Source organism: Accipiter gentilis, unplaced genomic scaffold, assembly GCF_929443795.1.
Source record: "Accipiter gentilis unplaced genomic scaffold, bAccGen1.1, whole genome shotgun sequence".
NCBI classification, from domain to species: domain Eukaryota; kingdom Metazoa; phylum Chordata; class Aves; order Accipitriformes; family Accipitridae; genus Astur; species Astur gentilis.
Window position 1 is genome coordinate 1,222,763 of NW_026061141.1, and position 19,807 is coordinate 1,242,569.

Sequence of the window (19,807 nt, forward strand, 5' to 3'; positions counted from 1 at the left end):
CTTCTCCGGGATCGACCCAAGACTCCTCCCAGGCGTCATCCCAGAACATTTTTACCTCTGCGTTCGGGACCGGAGATCCCAGCTACCTGCCCCAGACTCCTCCAGGTAAGTAGCTCGAGACATTTTTGTTCTCCTGTAGAGAAATCTCTCAACTCCGACAGCCACCTGAGACTCCTCCCAGGCATCTCCCACAGTCTTCTGTCTTCTGCTTTACCTACCTAAGGGGTCAGGTAGAAGCCCCAAACTCCTCCAAGGAAGCTACCGTTGAGGTTTTTTTCTTTTTTGGAGGAACCTCTGCCCTCCTGGATTCCCTGTGATTCCTTCCAGACGTCTCCTAGCGTCTTTTGGCCTTTTCTTATAAGGACCGGAGATCCCAGGTAGCAGCCCCAGACTTGTCTAATGAGGCTACCCTAGATGATTCTTCTCTTTTGCAGGAAGCTCTCTTCTCTGGGATAAACCCAAGAGTCCTCCCAGGCGTCATCCCAGAATGTTTTGACCTCTGCGTTCAGGACCGGAGATCCCAGCTACCTGCCCCAGACTCCTCCAAGTAAGTAGCTCGAGACATTTTTGTTCTCCTGTAGAGAAATCTCTCAACTCCGACAGCCACCTGAGACTCCTCCCAGGCATCTCCCACAGTCTTCTGTCTTCTGCTTTACCTACCTAAGGGGTCAGGTAGAAGCCCCAGACTCCTCCAAGGAAGCTACCGTTGAGGTTTTTTTCTTTTTTGGAGGAACCTCTGCCCTCCTGGATTCCCTGTGATTCCTTCCAGACGTCTCCTAGCGTCTTTTGGCCTTTTCTTATAAGGACCGGAGATCCCAGGTAGCAGCCCCAGACTTGTCTAATGAGGCTACCCTAGATGATTCTTCTCTTTTGCAGGAAGCTCTCTTCTCTGGGATCAACCCAAGAGTCCTCCCAGGCGTCATCCCAGAATGTTTTGACCTCTGCGTTCAGGACCGGAGATCCCAGCTACCTGCCCCAGACTCCTCCAAGTAAGTAGCTCGAGACATTTTTGTTCTCCTGTAGAGAAATCTCTCAACTCCGACAGCCACCTGAGACTCCTTCCAGGCATCTCCCACAGTCTTCTGTCCTCTGCTTTACCTACCTAAGGGGTCAGGTAGAAGCCCCAGACTCCTCTTAGGAAGCTACCGTTGAGGTTTTTTCTGTTTTGGCGGAGCCTGTGCCCTCTGGGATCCCCTGTGATTCCTTCCAGACGTCTCCTAGAGTCTTTTGGGCTTTTCTTATAAGGACCGGAGATCGCAGGTAGCAGCCCCAGACTTGTCTAATGAGGCTACCCTAGATGATTCTTCTGTTTTGCAGGAAGCTCTCTTCTCCAGGATTGACCCAAGACTCCTCCCAGGCGTCATCCCAGAACGTTTTGACCTCTGCATCGGGACCGGAGATCCCAGCTACCTGCCCCAGACTCCTCCAAGTAAGTAGCTCGAGACATTTTTGTTCTCCTGTAGAGAAATCTCTCAACTCCGACAGCCACCTGAGACTCCTCCCAGGCATCTCCCACAGTCTTCTGTCCTCTGCTTTACCTACCTAAGGGGTCAGGTAGAAGCCCCAGACTCCTCCAAGGAAGCTACCGTTGACGTTTTTTTCTTTTTTGGAGGAACCTCTGCCCTCCGGGATCCCCTGTGATTCCTTCCAGACGTCTCCTAGAGTCTTTTGGGCATTTCTTATAAGGACCCGAGATCGCAGGTAGCAGCCCCAGACTTGTCTAATGAGGCTACCCTAGATGATTCTTCTCTTTTGCAGGAAGCTCTCTTCTCCGGGATCGACCCAAGACTCCTCCCAGGCGTCATCCCAGAACATTTTTACCTCTGCGTTCGGGACCGGAGATCCCAGCTACCTGCCCCAGACTCCTCCAGGTAAGTAGCTCGAGACATTTTTGTTCTCCTGTAGAGAAATCTCTCAACTCCGACAGCCACCTGAGACTCCTCCCAGGCATCTCCCACAGTCTTCTGTCCTCTGCTTTACCTACCTAAGGGGTCAGGTAGAAGCCCCAGACTCCTCCAAGGAAGCTACCGTTGAGGTTTTTTTCTTTTTTTCGAGGAGCCTCTGCCCTCCTGGATTCCCTGTGATTCCTTCCAGACGTCTCCTAGCGTCTTTTGGCCTTTTCTTATAAGGACCGGAGATCCCAGGTAGCAGCCCCAGACTTGTCTAATGAGGCTACCCTATATGATTCTTCTCTTTTGCAGGAAGCTCTCTTCTCTGGGATCGACCCAAGACTCCTCCCTGGCGTCATCCCAGAATGTTTTGACCTCTGCGTTCGGGACCGGAGATCCCATCTACCTGCCCCAGACTCCTCCAAGTAAGTAGCTCGAGACATTTTTGTTCTCCTGTAGAGAAATCTCTCAACTCCGACAGCCACCTGAGACTCCTCCCAGGCATCTCCCACAGTCTTCTGTCTTCTGCTTTACCTACCTAAGGGGTCAGGTAGAAGCCCCAGACTCCTCCAAGGAAGCTACCGTTGAGGTTTTTTTCTTTTTTGGAGGAACCTCTGCCCTCCTGGTTTCCCTGTGATTCCTTCCAGACGTCTCCTAGCGTCTTTTGGCCTTTTCTTATAAGGACCGGAGATCCCAGGTAGCAGCCCCAGACTTGTCTAATGAGGCTACCCTAGATGATTCTTCTCTTTTGCAGGAAGCTCTCTTCTCTGGGATCAACCCAAGAGTCCTCCCAGGCGTCATCCCAGAATGTTTTGACCTCTGCGTTCAGGACCGGAGATCCCAGCTACCTGCCCCAGACTCCTCCAAGTAAGTAGCTCGAGACATTTTTGTTCTCCTGTAGAGAAATCTCTCAACTCCGACAGCCACCTGAGACTCCTCCCAGGCATCACCCACAGTCTTCTGTCCTCTGCTTTACCTACCTAAGGGGTCAGGTAGAAGCCCCAGACTCCTCTTAGGAAGCTACCGTTGAGGTTTTTTCTGTTTTGGCGGAGCCTGTGCCCTCCGGGATTCCCTGTGATTCCTTCCAGACGTCTCCTAGCGTCTTTTGGCCTTTTCTTATAAGGACCGGAGATCCCAGGTAGCAGCCCCAGACTTGTCTAATGAGGCTACCCTATATGATTCTTCTCTTTTGCAGGAAGCTCTCTTCTCTGGGATCGACCCAAGACTCCTCCCAGGCGTCATCCCAGAACGTTTTGACATCTGCGTTCGGGACCGGAGATCCCATCTACCTGCCCCAGACTCCTCCAAGTAAGTAGCTCGAGACATTTTTGTTCTCCTGTAGAGAAATCCCTCAACTCCGACAGGCACCTGAGACTCCTCCCAGGCATCTCCCACAGTCTTCTGTCCTCTGCTTTACCTACCTAAGGGGTCAGGTAGAAACCCCAGACTCCTCCAAGGAAGCTACCGTTGAGGCTTTTTTCTTTTTTGGAGGAAACACTGCCCTCCGGGATCCCCTTTGATTCCTTCCAGACGTCTCCTAGAGTCTTTTGGCCTTTTCTTATAAGGACCCGAGATCGCAGGTAGCAGCCCCAGACTTGTTTAATGAGGCTACCCTAGATGATTCTTCTCTTTTGCAGGAAGCTCTCTTCTCCGGAATCAACCCAAGACTCCTCCCAGGCGTCATCCCAGAACATTTTGACCTCTGCGTTCAGGACCGGAGATCCCAGCTACCTGCCCCAGACTCCTCCAAGTAAGTACCTCGAGACATTTTTGTTCTCCTGTAGAGAAATCTCTCAACTCCGACAGCCACCTGAGACTCCTCCCAGGCATCACCCACAGTCTTCTGTCCTCTGCTTTACCTACCTAAGGGGTCAGGTAGAAGCCCCAGACTCCTCCAAGGAAGCTACCGTTGAGGTTTTTTTCTTTTTTGGAGGAACCTCTGCCCTCCTGTATTCCCTGTGATTCCTTCCAGACGTCTCCTAGCGTCTTTTGGCCTTTTCTTATAAGGACCGGAGATCCCAGGTAGCAGCCCCAGACTTGTCTAATGAGGCTACCCTAGATGATTCTTCTCTTTTGCAGGAAGCTCTCTTCTCTGGGATCAACCCAAGAGTCCTCCCAGGCGTCATCCCAGAATGTTTTGACCTCTGCGTTCAGGACCGGAGATCCCAGCTACCTGCCCCAGACTCCTCCAAGTAAGTAGCTCGAGACATTTTTGTTCTCCTGTAGAGAAATCTCTCAACTCCGACAGCCACCTGAGACTCCTCCCAGGCATCACCCACAGTCTTCTGTCCTCTGCTTTACCTACCTAAGGGGTCAGGTAGAAGCCCCAGACTCCTCTTAGGAAGCTACCGTTGAGGTTTTTTCTGTTTTGGCGGAGCCTGTGCCCTCCGGGATTCCCTGTGATTCCTTCCAGACGTCTCCTAGCGTCTTTTGGCCTTTTCTTATAAGGACCGGAGATCCCAGGTAGCAGCCCCAGACTTGTCTAATGAGGCTACCCTATATGATTCTTCTCTTTTGCAGGAAGCTCTCTTCTCTGGGATCGACCCAAGACTCCTCCCAGGCGTCATCCCAGAACGTTTTGACATCTGCGTTCGGGACCGGAGATCCCATCTACCTGCCCCAGACTCCTCCAAGTAAGTAGCTCGAGACATTTTTGTTCTCCTGTAGAGAAATCCCTCAACTCCGACAGGCACCTGAGACTCCTCCCAGGCATCTCCCACAGTCTTCTGTCCTCTGCTTTACCTACCTAAGGGGTCAGGTAGAAACCCCAGACTCCTCCAAGGAAGCTACCGTTGAGGCTTTTTTCTTTTTTGGAGGAAACACTGCCCTCCGGGATCCCCTTTGATTCCTTCCAGACGTCTCCTAGAGTCTTTTGGCCTTTTCTTATAAGGACCCGAGATCGCAGGTAGCAGCCCCAGACTTGTTTAATGAGGCTACCCTAGATGATTCTTCTCTTTTGCAGGAAGCTCTCTTCTCCGGAATCAACCCAAGACTCCTCCCAGGCGTCATCCCAGAACATTTTGACCTCTGCGTTCAGGACCGGAGATCCCAGCTACCTGCCCCAGACTCCTCCAAGTAAGTACCTCTAGACATTTTTGTTCTCCTGTAGAGAAATCTCTCAACTCCGACAGCCACCTGAGACTCCTCCCAGGCATCTCCCACAGTCTTCTGTCCTCTGCTTTACCTACCTAAGGGGTCAGGTAGAAGCCCCAGACTCCTCTTAGGAAGCTACTGTTTGGCTTTTTTCTGTTTTGGAGGAGCCTGTGCCCTCTGGGATCCCCTGTGATTCCTTCCAGACGTCTCCTAGAGTCTTTTGGCCTTTTCTTATAAGGACCGGAGATCTCAGGTAGCAGCCCCAGGTTTGTCTAATGAGGCTACCCTAGATGATTCTTCTCTTTTGCAGGAAGCTCTCTTCTCCGGGATCGACCCAAGACTCCTCCCAGGCGTCATCCCAGAACGTTTTGACCTCTGCGAACGAGACCGGAGATCCCAGCTACCTGCCCCAGACTCCTCCAAGTAAGTAGCTCGAGACATTTTTGTTCTCCTGTAGAGAAATCTCTCAACTCCGACAGCCACCTGAGACTCCTCCCAGGCATCTCCCACAGTCTTCTGTCTTCTGCTTTACCTACCTAAGGGGTCAGGTAGAAGCCCCAGACTCCTCCAAGGAAGCTACCGTTGAGGTTTTTTTCTTTTTTGGAGGAACCTCTGCCCTCCTGGATTCCCTGTGATTCCTTCCAGACGTCTCCTAGCGTCTTTTGGCCTTTTCTTATAAGGACCGGAGATCCCAGGTAGCAGCCCCAGACTTGTCTAATGAGGCTACCCTAGATGATTCTTCTCTTTTGCAGGAAGCTCTCTTCTCTGGGATCAACCCAAGAGTCCTCCCAGGCGTCATCCCAGAATGTTTTGACCTCTGCGTTCAGGACCGGAGATCCCAGCTACCTGCCCCAGACTCCTCCAAGTAAGTAGCTCGAGACATTTTTGTTCTCCTGTAGAGAAATCTCTCAACTCCGACAGCCACCTGAGACTCCTCCCAGGCATCACCCACAGTCTTCTGTCCTCTGCTTTACCTACCTAAGGGGTCAGGTAGAAGCCCCAGACTCCTCTTAGGAAGCTACCGTTGAGGTTTTTTCTGTTTTGGCGGAGCCTGTGCCCTCTGGGATCCCCTGTGATTCCTTCCAGACGTCTCCTAGAGTCTTTTGGGCTTTTCTTATAAGGACCCGAGATCGCAGGTAGCAGCCCCAGACTTGTCTAATGAGGCTACCCTAGATGATTCTTCTGTTTTGCAGGAAGCTCTCTTCTCCAGGATTGACCCAAGACTCCTCCCAGGCGTCATCCCAGAACGTTTTGACCTCTGCATTCGGGACCGGAGATCCCAGCTACCTGCCCCAGACTCCTCCAGGTAAGTAGCTCGAGACATTTTTGTTCTCCTGTAGAGAAATCTCTCAACTCCGACAGCCACCTGAGACTCCTCCCAGGCATCTCCCACAGTCTTCTGTCCTCTGCTTTACCTACCTAAGGGGTCAGGTAGAAACCCCAGACTCCTCCAAGGAAGCTACCGTTGAGCCTTTTTTCTTTTTTGGAGGAAACACTGCCCTCCGGGATCCCCTTTGATTCCTTCCAGACGTCTCCTAGAGTCTTTTGGCCTTTTCTTATAAGGACCCGAGATCGCAGGTAGCAGCCCCAGACTTGTTTAATGAGGCTACCCTAGATGATTCTTCTCTTTTGCAGGAAGCTCTCTTCTCCGGAATCAACCCAAGACTCCTCCCAGGCGTCATCCCAGAACATTTTGACCTCTGCGTTCGGGACCGGAGATCCCAGCTACCTGCCCCAGACTCCTCCAAGTAAGTAGCTCGAGACATTTTTGTTCTCCTGTAGAGAAATCTCTCAACTCCGACAGCCACCTGAGACTCCTCCCAGGCATCTCCCACAGTCTTCTGTCCTCTGCTTTACCTACCTAAGGGGTCAGGTAGAAGCCCCAGACTCCTCCAAGGAAGCTACCATTGAGGTTTTTTCTTTTTTGGAGGAGCCTGTGCCCTCCGGGATCCCCTGTGATTCCTTCCAGACGTCTCCTAGAGTCTTTTGGCCTTTTCTTATAAGGACCGGAGATCCCAGGTAGCAGCCCCAGACTTGTCTAATGAGGCTACCCTAGATGATTCTTTTCTTTTGCAGGAAGCTCTCTTCTCCAGGATTGACCCAAGAGTCCTCCCAGGCGTCATCCCAGAATGTTTTGACCTCTGCGTTCAGGACCGGAGATCCCAGCTACCTGACCCAGACTCCTCCAAGTAAGTAGCTCAAGACATTTTTGTTCTCCTGTAGAGAAATCTCTCAACTCCGACAGCCACCTGAGACTCCTCCCAGGCATCTCCCACAGTCTTCTGTCTTCTGCTTTACCTACCTAAGGGGTCAGGTAGAAGCCCCAGACTCCTCCAAGGAAGCTACCGTTGAGGTTTTTTTCTTTTTTGGAGGAACCTCTGCCCTCCTGGATTCCCTGTGATTCCTTCCAGACGTCTCCTAGCGTCTTTTGGCCTTTTCTTATAAGGACCGGAGATCCCAGGTAGCAGCCCCAGACTTGTCTAATGAGGCTACCCTAGATGATTCTTCTCTTTTGCAGGAAGCTCTCTTCTCTGGGATAAACCCAAGAGTCCTCCCAGGCGTCATCCCAGAATGTTTTGACCTCTGCGTTCAGGACCGGAGATCCCAGCTACCTGCCCCAGACTCCTCCAAGTAAGTAGCTCGACACATTTTTGTTCTCCTGTAGAGAAATCTCTCAACTCCGACAGCCACCTGAGACTCCTCCCAGGCATCTCCCACAGTCTTCTGTCTTCTGCTTTACCTACCTAAGGGGTCAGGTAGAAGCCCCAGACTCCTCCAAGGAAGCTACCGTTGAGGTTTTTTTCTTTTTTGGAGGAACCTCTGCCCTCCTGGATTCCCTGTGATTCCTTCCAGACGTCTCCTAGCATCTTTTGGCCTTTTCTTATAAGGACCGGAGATCCCAGGTAGCAGCCCCAGACTTGTCTAATGAGGCTACCCTAGATGATTCTTCTCTTTTGCAGGAAGCTCTCTTCTCTGGGATCAACCCAAGAGTCCTCCCAGGCGTCATCCCAGAATGTTTTGACCACTGCGTTCAGGACCGGAGATCCCAGCTACCTGCCCCAGACTCCTCCAAGTAAGTAGCTCGAGACATTTTTGTTCTCCTGTAGAGAAATCTCTCAACTCCGACAGCCACCTGAGACTCCTCCCAGGCATCTCCCACAGTCTTCTGTCCTCTGCTTTACCTACCTAAGGGGTCAGGTAGAAGCCCCAGACTCCTCTTAGGAAGCTACCGTTGAGGTTTTTTCTGTTTTGGCGGAGCCTGTGCCCTCTGGGATCCCCTGTGATTCCTTCCAGACGTCTCCTAGAGTCTTTTGGGCTTTTCTTATAAGGACCGGAGATCGCAGGTAGCAGCCCCAGACTTGTCTAATGAGGCTACCCTAGATGATTCTTCTGTTTTGCAGGAAGCTCTCTTCTCCAGGATTGACCCAAGACTCCTCCCAGGCGTCATCCCAGAACGTTTTGACCTCTGCATTCGGGACCGGAGATCCCAGCTACCTGCCCCAGACTCCTCCAAGTAAGTAGCTCGAGACATTTTTGTTCTCCTGTAGAGAAATCTCTCAACTCCGACAGGCACCTGAGACTCCTCCCAGGCATCTCCCACAGTCTTCTGTCCTCTGCTTTACCTACCTAAGGGGTCAGGTAGAAGCCCTAGACTCCTCCAAGGAAGCTACCGTTGACGTTTTTTTCTTTTTTGGAGGAACCTCTGCCCTCCGGGATCCCCTGTGATTCCTTCCAGACGTCTCCTAGAGTCTTTTGGGCATTTCTTATAAGGACCCGAGATCGCAGGTAGCAGCCCCAGACTTGTCTAATGAGGCTACCCTAGATGATTCTTCTGTTTTGCAGGAAGCTCTCTTCTCCGGGATCGACCCAAGACTCCTCCCAGGCGTCATCCCAGAACATTTTTACCTCTGCGTTCGGGACCGGAGATCCCAGCTACCTGCCCCAGACTCCTCCAGGTAAGTAGCTCGAGACATTTTTGTTCTCCTGTAGAGAAATCTCTCAACTCCGACAGCCACCTGAGACTCCTCCCAGGCATCTCCCACAGTCTTCTGTCTTCTGCTTTACCTACCTAAGGGGTCAGGTAGAAGCCCCAAACTCCTCCAAGGAAGCTACCGTTGAGGTTTTTTTCTTTTTTGGAGGAACCTCTGCCCTCCTGGATTCCCTGTGATTCCTTCCAGACGTCTCCTAGCGTCTTTTGGCCTTTTCTTATAAGGACCGGAGATCCCAGGTAGCAGCCCCAGACTTGTCTAATGAGGCTACCCTAGATGATTCTTCTCTTTTGCAGGAAGCTCTCTTCTCTGGGATAAACCCAAGAGTCCTCCCAGGCGTCATCCCAGAATGTTTTGACCTCTGCGTTCAGGACCGGAGATCCCAGCTACCTGCCCCAGACTCCTCCAAGTAAGTAGCTCGAGACATTTTTGTTCTCCTGTAGAGAAATCTCTCAACTCCGACAGCCACCTGAGACTCCTCCCAGGCATCTCCCACAGTCTTCTGTCTTCTGCTTTACCTACCTAAGGGGTCAGGTAGAAGCCCCAGACTCCTCCAAGGAAGCTACCGTTGAGGTTTTTTTCTTTTTTGGAGGAACCTCTGCCCTCCTGGATTCCCTGTGATTCCTTCCAGACGTCTCCTAGCGTCTTTTGGCCTTTTCTTATAAGGACCGGAGATCCCAGGTAGCAGCCCCAGACTTGTCTAATGAGGCTACCCTAGATGATTCTTCTCTTTTGCAGGAAGCTCTCTTCTCTGGGATCGACCCAAGAGTCCTCCCAGGCGTCATCCCAGAACATTTTGACCTCTGCGTTCAGGACCGGAGATCCCAGCTACCTGCCCCAGACTCCTCCAAGTAAGTACCTCGAGACATTTTTGTTCTCCTGTAGAGAAATCTCTCAACTCCGACAGCCACCTGAGACTCCTCCCAGGCATCTCCCACAGTCTTCTGTCCTCTGCTTTACCTACCTAAGGGGTCAGGTAGAAGCCCCAGACTCCTCTTAGGAAGCTACTGTTTGGCTTTTTTCTGTTTTGGAGGAGCCTGTGCCCTCTGGGATCCCCTGTGATTCCTTCCAGACGTCTCCTAGAGTCTTTTGGCCTTTTCTTATAAGGACCGGAGATCTCAGGTAGCAGCCCCAGGTTTGTCTAATGAGGCTACCCTAGATGATTCTTCTCTTTTGCAGGAAGCTCTCTTCTCCGGGATCGACCCAAGACTCCTCCCAGGCGTCATCCCAGAACGTTTTGACCTCTGCGATCGAGACCGGAGATCCCAGCTACCTGCCCCAGACTCCTCCAAGTAAGTAGCTCGAGACATTTTTGTTCTCCTGTAGAGAAATCTCTCAACTCCGACAGCCACCTGAGACTCCTCCCAGGCATCTCCCACAGTCTTCTGTCTTCTGCTTTACCTACCTAAGGGGTCAGGTAGAAGCCCCAGACTCCTCCAAGGAAGCTACCGTTGAGGTTTTTTTCTTTTTTGGAGGAACCTCTGCCCTCCTGGATTCCCTGTGATTCCTTCCAGACGTCTCCTAGCGTCTTTTGGCCTTTTCTTATAAGGACCGGAGATCCCAGGTAGCAGCCCCAGACTTGTCTAATGAGGCTACCCTAGATGATTCTTCTCTTTTGCAGGAAGCTCTCTTCTCTGGGATCAACCCAAGAGTCCTCCCAGGCGTCATCCCAGAATGTTTTGACCTCTGCGTTCAGGACCGGAGATCCCAGCTACCTGCCCCAGACTCCTCCAAGTAAGTAGCTCGAGACATTTTTGTTCTCCTGTAGAGAAATCTCTCAACTCCGACAGCCACCTGAGACTCCTCCCAGGCATCACCCACAGTCTTCTGTCCTCTGCTTTACCTACCTAAGGGGTCAGGTAGAAGCCCCAGACTCCTCTTAGGAAGCTACCGTTGAGGTTTTTTCTGTTTTGGCGGAGCCTGTGCCCTCTGGGATCCCCTGTGATTCCTTCCAGACGTCTCCTAGAGTCTTTTGGGCTTTTCTTATAAGGACCCGAGATCGCAGGTAGCAGCCCCAGACTTGTCTAATGAGGCTACCCTAGATGATTCTTCTGTTTTGCAGGAAGCTCTCTTCTCCAGGATTGACCCAAGACTCCTCCCAGGCGTCATCCCAGAACGTTTTGACCTCTGCATTCGGGACCGGAGATCCCATCTACCTGCCCCAGACTCCTCCAAGTAAGTAGCTCGAGACATTTTTGTTCTCCTGTAGAGAAATCTCTCAACTCCGACAGCCACCTGAGACTCCTCCCAGGCATCTCCCACAGTCTTCTGTCCTCTGCTTTACCTACCTAAGGGGTCAGGTAGAAGCCCTAGACTCCTCCAAGGAAGCTACCGTTGACGTTTTTTTCTTTTTTGGAGGAAACACTGCCCTCCAGGATCCCCTGTGATTCCTTCCAGACGTCTCCTAGAGTCTTTTGGGCATTTCTTATAAGGACCCGAGATCGCAGGTAGCAGCCCCAGACTTGTCTAATGAGGCTACCCTAGATGATTCTTCTCTTTTGCAGGAAGCTCTCTTCTCCGGGATCGACCCAAGACTCCTCCCAGGCGTCATCCCAGAACATTTTGACCTCTGCGTTCGGGACCGGAGATCCCAGCTACCTGCCCCAGACTCCTCCAGGTAAGTAGCTCGAGACATTTTTGTTCTCCTGTAGAGAAATCTCTCAACTCCGACAGCCACCTGAGACTCCTCCCAGGCATCTCCCACAGTCTTCTGTCCTCTGCTTTACCTACCTAAGGGGTCAGGTAGAAACCCCAGACTCCTCCAAGGAAGCTACCGTTGAGCCTTTTTTCTTTTTTGGAGGAAACACTGCCCTCCGGGATCCCCTTTGATTCCTTCCAGACGTCTCCTAGAGTCTTTTGGCCTTTTCTTATAAGGACCCGAGATCGCAGGTAGCAGCCCCAGACTTGTTTAATGAGGCTACCCTAGATGATTCTTCTCTTTTGCAGGAAGCTCTCTTCTCCGGAATCAACCCAAGACTCCTCCCAGGCGTCATCCCAGAACATTTTGACCTCTGCGTTCGGGACCGGAGATCCCAGCTACCTGCCCCAGACTCCTCCAAGTAAGTAGCTCGAGACATTTTTGTTCTCCTGTAGAGAAATCTCTCAACTCTGACAGCCACCTGAGACTCCTCCCAGGCATCTCCCACAGTCTTCTGTCCTCTGCTTTACCTACCTAAGGGGTCAGGTAGAAGCCCCAGACTCCTCCAAGGAAGCTACCATTGAGGTTTTTTCTTTTTTGGAGGAGCCTGTGCCCTCCGGGATCCCCTGTGATTCCTTCCAGACGTCTCCTAGAGTCTTTTGGCCTTTTCTTATAAGGACCGGAGATCCCAGGTAGCAGCCCCAGACTTGTCTAATGAGGCTACCCTAGATGATTCTTTTCTTTTGCAGGAAGCTCTCTTCTCCAGGATTGACCCAAGAGTCCTCCCAGGCGTCATCCCAGAATGTTTTGACCTCTGCGTTCAGGACCGGAGATCCCAGCTACCTGCCCCAGACTCCTCCAAGTAAGTAGCTCAAGACATTTTTGTTCTCCTGTAGAGAAATCTCTCAACTCCGACAGCCACCTGAGACTCCTCCCAGGCATCTCCCACAGTCTTCTGTCTTCTGCTTTACCTACCTAAGGGGTCAGGTAGAAGCCCCAGACTCCTCCAAGGAAGCTACCGTTGAGGTTTTTTTCTTTTTTGGAGGAACCTCTGCCCTCCTGGATTCCCTGTGATTCCTTCCAGACGTCTCCTAGCATCTTTTGGCCTTTTCTTATAAGGACCGGAGATCCCAGGTAGCAGCCCCAGACTTGTCTAATGAGGCTACCCTAGATGATTCTTCTCTTTTGCAGGAAGCTCTCTTCTCTGGGATAAACCCAAGAGTCCTCCCAGGCGTCATCCCAGAATGTTTTGACCACTGCGTTCAGGACCGGAGATCCCAGCTACCTGCCCCAGACTCCTCCAAGTAAGTAGCTCGAGACATTTTTGTTCTCCTGTAGAGAAATCTCTCAACTCCGACAGCCACCTGAGACTCCTCCCAGGCATCTCCCACAGTCTTCTGTCCTCTGCTTTACCTACCTAAGGGGTCAGGTAGAAGCCCCAGACTCCTCTTAGGAAGCTACCGTTGAGGTTTTTTCTGTTTTGGCGGAGCCTGTGCCCTCTGGGATCCCCTGTGATTCCTTCCAGACGTCTCCTAGAGTCTTTTGGGCTTTTCTTATAAGGACCGGAGATCGCAGGTAGCAGCCCCAGACTTGTCTAATGAGGCTACCCTAGATGATTCTTCTGTTTTGCAGGAAGCTCTCTTCTCCAGGATTGACCCAAGACTCCTCCCAGGCGTCATCCCAGAACGTTTTGACCTCTGCATTCGGGACCGGAGATCCCAGCTACCTGCCCCAGACTCCTCCAAGTAAGTAGCTCGAGACATTTTTGTTCTCCTGTAGAGAAATCTCTCAACTCCGACAGGCACCTGAGACTCCTCCCAGGCATCTCCCACAGTCTTCTGTCCTCTGCTTTACCTACCTAAGGGGTCAGGTAGAAGCCCTAGACTCCTCCAAGGAAGCTACCGTTGACGTTTTTTTCTTTTTTGGAGGAACCTCTGCCCTCCGGGATCCCCTGTGATTCCTTCCAGACGTCTCCTAGAGTCTTTTGGGCATTTCTTATAAGGACCCGAGATCGCAGGTAGCAGCCCCAGACTTGTCTAATGAGGCTACCCTAGATGATTCTTCTGTTTTGCAGGAAGCTCTCTTCTCCGGGATCGACCCAAGACTCCTCCCAGGCGTCATCCCAGAACATTTTTACCTCTGCGTTCGGGACCGGAGATCCCAGCTACCTGCCCCAGACTCCTCCAGGTAAGTAGCTCGAGACATTTTTGTTCTCCTGTAGAGAAATCTCTCAACTCCGACAGCCACCTGAGACTCCTCCCAGGCATCTCCCACAGTCTTCTGTCTTCTGCTTTACCTACCTAAGGGGTCAGGTAGAAGCCCCTAACTCCTCCAAGGAAGCTACCGTTGAGGTTTTTTTCTTTTTTGGAGGAACCTCTGCCCTCCTGGATTCCCTGTGATTCCTTCCAGACGTCTCCTAGCGTCTTTTGGCCTTTTCTTATAAGGACCGGAGATCCCAGGTAGCAGCCCCAGACTTGTCTAATGAGGCTACCCTAGATGATTCTTCTCTTTTGCAGGAAGCTCTCTTCTCTGGGATAAACCCAAGAGTCCTCCCAGGCATCATCCCAGAATGTTTTGACCTCTGCGTTCAGGACCGGAGATCCCAGCTACCTGCCCCAGACTCCTCCAAGTAAGTAGCTCGAGACATTTTTGTTCTCCTGTAGAGAAATCTCTCAACTCCGACAGCCACCTGAGACTCCTCCCAGGCATCTCCCACAGTCTTCTGTCTTCTGCTTTACCTACCTAAGGGGTCAGGTAGAAGCCCCAGACTCCTCCAAGGAAGCTACCGTTGAGGTTTTTTTCTTTTTTGGAGGAACCTCTGCCCTCCTGGATTCCCTGTGATTCCTTCCAGACGTCTCCTAGCGTCTTTTGGCCTTTTCTTATAAGGACCGGAGATCCCAGGTAGCAGCCCCAGACTTGTCTAATGAGGCTACCCTAGATGATTCTTCTCTTTTGCAGGAAGCTCTCTTCTCTGGGATCAACCCAAGAGTCCTCCCAGGCGTCATCCCAGAATGTTTTGACCTCTGCGTTCAGGACCGGAGATCCCAGCTACCTGCCCCAGACTCCTCCAAGTAAGTAGCTCGAGACATTTTTGTTCTCCTGTAGAGAAATCTCTCAACTCCGACAGCCACCTGAGACTCCTTCCAGGCATCTCCCACAGTCTTCTGTCCTCTGCTTTACCTACCTAAGGGGTCAGGTAGAAGCCCCAGACTCCTCTTAGGAAGCTACCGTTGAGGTTTTTTCTGTTTTGGCGGAGCCTGTGCCCTCTGGGATCCCCTGTGATTCCTTCCAGACGTCTCCTAGAGTCTTTTGGGCTTTTCTTATAAGGACCGGAGATCGCAGGTAGCAGCCCCAGACTTGTCTAATGAGGCTACCCTAGATGATTCTTCTGTTTTGCAGGAAGCTCTCTTCTCCAGGATTGACCCAAGACTCCTCCCAGGCGTCATCCCAGAACGTTTTGACCTCTGCATTCGGGACCGGAGATCCCAGCTACCTGCCCCAGACTCCTCCAAGTAAGTAGCTCGAGACATTTTTGTTCTCCTGTAGAGAAATCTCTCAACTCCGACAGCCACCTGAGACTCCTCCCAGGCATCTCCCACAGTCTTCTGTCCTCTGCTTTACCTACCTAAGGGGTCAGGTAGAAGCCCCAGACTCCTCCAAGGAAGCTACCGTTGACGTTTTTTTCTTTTTTGGAGGAACCTCTGCCCTCCGGGATCCCCTGTGATTCCTTCCAGACGTCTCCTAGAGTCTTTTGGGCATTTCTTATAAGGACCCGAGATCGCAGGTAGCAGCCCCAGACTTGTCTAATGAGGCTACCCTAGATGATTCTTCTCTTTTGCAGGAAGCTCTCTTCTCCGGGATCGACCCAAGACTCCTCCCAGGCGTCATCCCAGAACATTTTGACCTCTGCGTTCGGGACCGGAGATCCCAGCTACCTGCCCCAGACTCCTCCAGGTAAGTAGCTCGAGACATTTTTGTTCTCCTGTAGAGAAATCTCTCAACTCCGACAGCCACCTGAGACTCCTCCCAGGCATCTCCCACAGTCTTCTGTCCTCTGCTTTACCTACCTAAGGGGTCAGGTAGAAGCCCCAGACTCCTCCAAGGAAGCTACCGTTGAGGTTTTTTTCTTTTTTTCGAGGAGCCTCTGCCCTCCTGGATTCCCTGTGATTCCTTCCAGACGTCTCCTAGCGTCTTTTGGCCTTTTCTTATAAGGACCGGAGATCCCAGGTAGCAGCCCCAGACTTGTCTAATGAGGCTACCCTATATGATTCTTCTCTTTTGCAGGAAGCTCTCTTCTCTGGGATCGACCCAAGACTCCTCCCTGGCGACATCCCAGAATGTTTTGACCTCTGCTTTCGGGACCGGAGATCCCATCTACCTGCCCCAGACTCCTCCAAGTAAGTAGCTCGAGACATTTTTGTTCTCCTGTAGAGAAATCTCTCAACTCCGACAGCCACCTGAGACTCCTCCCAGGCATCTCCCACAGTCTTCTGTCTTCTGCTTTACCTACCTAAGGGGTCAGGTAGAAGCCCCAGACTCCTCCAAGGAAGCTACCGTTGAGGTTTTTTTCTTTTTTGGAGGAACCTCTGCCCTCCTGGATTCCCTGTGATTCCTTCCAGACGTCTCCTAGCGTCTTTTGGCCTTTTCTTATAAGGACCGGAGATCCCAGGTAGCAGCCCCAGACTTGTCTAATGAGGCTACCCTAGATGATTCTTCTCTTTTGCAGGAAGCTCTCTTCTCTGGGATCAACCCAAGAGTCCTCCCAGGCGTCATCCCAGAATGTTTTGACCTCTGCGTTCAGGACCGGAGATCCCAGCTACCTGCCCCAGACTCCTCCAAGTAAGTAGCTCGAGACATTTTTGTTCTCCTGTAGAGAAATCTCTCAACTCCGACAGCCACCTGAGACTCCTCCCAGGCATCACCCACAGTCTTCTGTCCTCTGCTTTACCTACCTAAGGGGTCAGGTAGAAGCCCCAGACTCCTCTTAGGAAGCTACCGTTGAGGTTTTTTCTGTTTTGGCGGAGCCTGTGCCCTCCGGGATTCCCTGTGATTCCTTCCAGACGTCTCCTAGCGTCTTTTGGCCTTTTCTTATAAGGACCGGAGATCCCAGGTAGCAGCCCCAGACTTGTCTAATGAGGCTACCCTAGATGATTCTTCTCTTTTGCAGGAAGCTCTCTTCTCTGGGATCGACCCAAGACTCCTCCCAGGCGTCATCCCAGAACGTTTTGACATCTGCGTTCGGGACCGGAGATCCCATCTACCTGCCCCAGACTCCTCCAAGTAAGTAGCTCGAGACATTTTTGTTCTCCTGTAGAGAAATCCCTCAACTCCGACAGGCACCTGAGACTCCTCCCAGGCATCTCCCACAGTCTTCTGTCCTCTGCTTTACCTACCTAAGGGGTCAGGTAGAACCCCCAGACTCCTCCAAGGAAGCTACCGTTGAGGCTTTTTTCTTTTTTGGAGGAAACACTGCCCTCCGGGATCCCCTTTGATTCCTTCCAGACGTCTCCTAGAGTCTTTTGGCCTTTTCTTATAAGGACCCGAGATCGCAGGTAGCAGCCCCAGACTTGTTTAATGAGGCTACCCTAGATGATTCTTCTCTTTTGCAGGAAGCTCTCTTCTCCGGAATCAACCCAAGACTCCTCCCAGGCGTCATCCCAGAACATTTTGACCTCTGCGTTCAGGACCGGAGATCCCAGCTACCTGCCCCAGACTCCTCCAAGTAAGTACCTCGAGACATTTTTGTTCTCCTGTAGAGAAATCTCTCAACTCCGACAGCCACCTGAGACTCCTCCCAGGCATCACCCACAGTCTTCTGTCCTCTGCTTTACCTACCTAAGGGGTCAGGTAGAAGCCCCAGACTCCTCCAAGGAAGCTACCGTTGAGGTTTTTTTCTTTTTTGGAGGAACCTCTGCCCTCCTGGATTCCCTGTGATTCCTTCCAGACGTCTCCTAGCGTCTTTTGGCCTTTTCTTATAAGGACCGGAGATCCCAGGTAGCAGCCCCAGACTTGTCTAATGAGGCTACCCTAGATGATTCTTCTCTTTTGCAGGAAGCTCTCTTCTCTGGGATCAACCCAAGAGTCCTCCCAGGCGTCATCCCAGAATGTTTTGACCTCTGCGTTCAGGACCGGAGATCCCAGCTACCTGCCCCAGACTCCTCCAAGTAAGTAGCTCGAGACATTTTTGTTCTCCTGTAGAGAAATCTCTCAACTCCGACAGCCACCTGAGACTCCTCCCAGGCATCACCCACAGTCTTCTGTCCTCTGCTTTACCTACCTAAGGGGTCAGTTAGAAGCCCCAGACTCCTCTTAGGAAGCTACCGTTGAGGTTTTTTCTGTTTTGGCGGAGCCTGTGCCCTCCGGGATTCCCTGTGATTCCTTCCAGACGTCTCCTAGCGTCTTTTGGCCTTTTCTTATAAGGACCGGAGATCCCAGGTAGCAGCCCCAGACTTGTCTAATGAGGCTACCCTATATGATTCTTCTCTTTTGCAGGAAGCTCTCTTCTCTGGGATCGACCCAAGACTCCTCCCAGGCGTCATCCCAGAACGTTTTGACATCTGCGTTCGGGACCGGAGATCCCATCTACCTGCCCCAGACTCCTCCAAGTAAGTAGCTCGAGACATTTTTGTTCTCCTGTAGAGAAATCCCTCAACTCCGACAGGCACCTGAGACTCCTCCCAGGCATCTCCCACAGTCTTCTGTCCTCTGCTTTACCTACCTAAGGGGTCAGGTAGAAACCCCAGACTCCTCCAAGGAAGCTACCGTTGAGGCTTTTTTCTTTTTTGGAGGAAACACTGCCCTCCGGGATCCCCTTTGATTCCTTCCAGACGTCTCCTAGAGTCTTTTGGCCTTTTCTTATAAGGACCCGAGATCGCAGGTAGCAGCCCCAGACTTGTTTAATGAGGCTACCCTAGATGATTCTTCTCTTTTGCAGGAAGCTCTCTTCTCCGGAATCAACCCAAGACTCCTCCCAGGCGTCATCCCAGAACATTTTGACCTCTGCGTTCAGGACCGGAGATCCCAGCTACCTGCCCCAGACTCCTCCAAGTAAGTACCTCGAGACATTTTTGTTCTCCTGTAGAGAAATCTCTCAACTCCGACAGCCACCTGAGACTCCTCCCAGGCATCTCCCACAGTCTTCTGTCCTCTGCTTTACCTACCTAAGGGGTCAGGTAGAAGCCCCAGACTCCTCTTAGGAAGCTACTGTTTGGCTTTTTTCTGTTTTGGAGGAGCCTGTGCCCTCTGGGATCCCCTGTGATTCCTTCCAGACGTCTCCTAGAGTCTTTTGGCCTTTTCTTATAAGGACCGGAGATCTCAGGTAGCAGCCCCAGGTTTGTCTAATGAGGCTACCCTAGATGATTCTTCTCTTTTGCAGGAAGCTCTCTTCTCCGGGATCGACCCAAGACTCCTCCCAGGCGTCATCCCAGAACGTTTTGACCTCTGCGATCGAGACCGGAGATCCCAGCTACCTGCCCCAGACTCCTCCAAGTAAGTAGCTCGAGACATTTTTGTTCTCCTGTAGAGAAATCTCTCAACTCCGACAGCCACCTGAGACTCCTCCCAGGCATCTCCCACAGTCTTCTGTCTTCTGCTTTACCTACCTAAGGGGTCAGGTAGAAGCCCCAGACTCCTCCAAGGAAGCTACCGTTGAGGTTTTTTTCTTTTTTGGAGGAACCTCTGCCCTCCTGGATTCCCTGTGATTCCTTCCAGACGTCTCCTAGCGTCTTTTGGCCTTTTCTTATAAGGACCGGAGATCCCAGGTAGCAGCCCCAGACTTGTCTAATGAGGCTACCCTAGATGATTCTTCTCTTTTGCAGGAAGCTCTCTTCTCTGGGATAAACCCAAGAGTCCTCCCAGGCGTCATCCCAGAATGTTTTGACCTCTGCGTTCAGGACCGGAGATCCCAGCTACCTGCCCCAGACTCCTCCAAGTAAGTAGCTCGAGACATTTTTGTTCTCCTGTAGAGAAATCTCTCAACTCCGACAGCCACCTGAGACTCCTCCCAGGCATCTCCCACAGTCTTCTGTCTTCTGCTTTACCTACCTAAGGGGTCAGGTAGAAGCCCCAGACTCCTCCAAGGAAGCTACCGTTGAGGTTTTTTTCTTTTTTGGAGGAACCTCTGCCCTCCTGGATTCCCTGTGATTCCTTCCAGACGTCTCCTAGCGTCTTTTGGCCTTTTCTTATAAGGACCGGAGATC

At 51.7% G+C, this 19,807-nt stretch overlaps 1 protein-coding gene across 6 annotated transcripts in view; it reads right to left on the reverse strand.

The window, feature by feature from the left end:
• The window catches only part of LOC126037485 (electroneutral sodium bicarbonate exchanger 1-like), a 432,495-nt gene that overhangs the window by 248,791 nt on the left and 163,897 nt on the right, over positions 1-19,807 (reverse strand). The gene's annotated exons all lie outside the window — the stretch shown is intronic.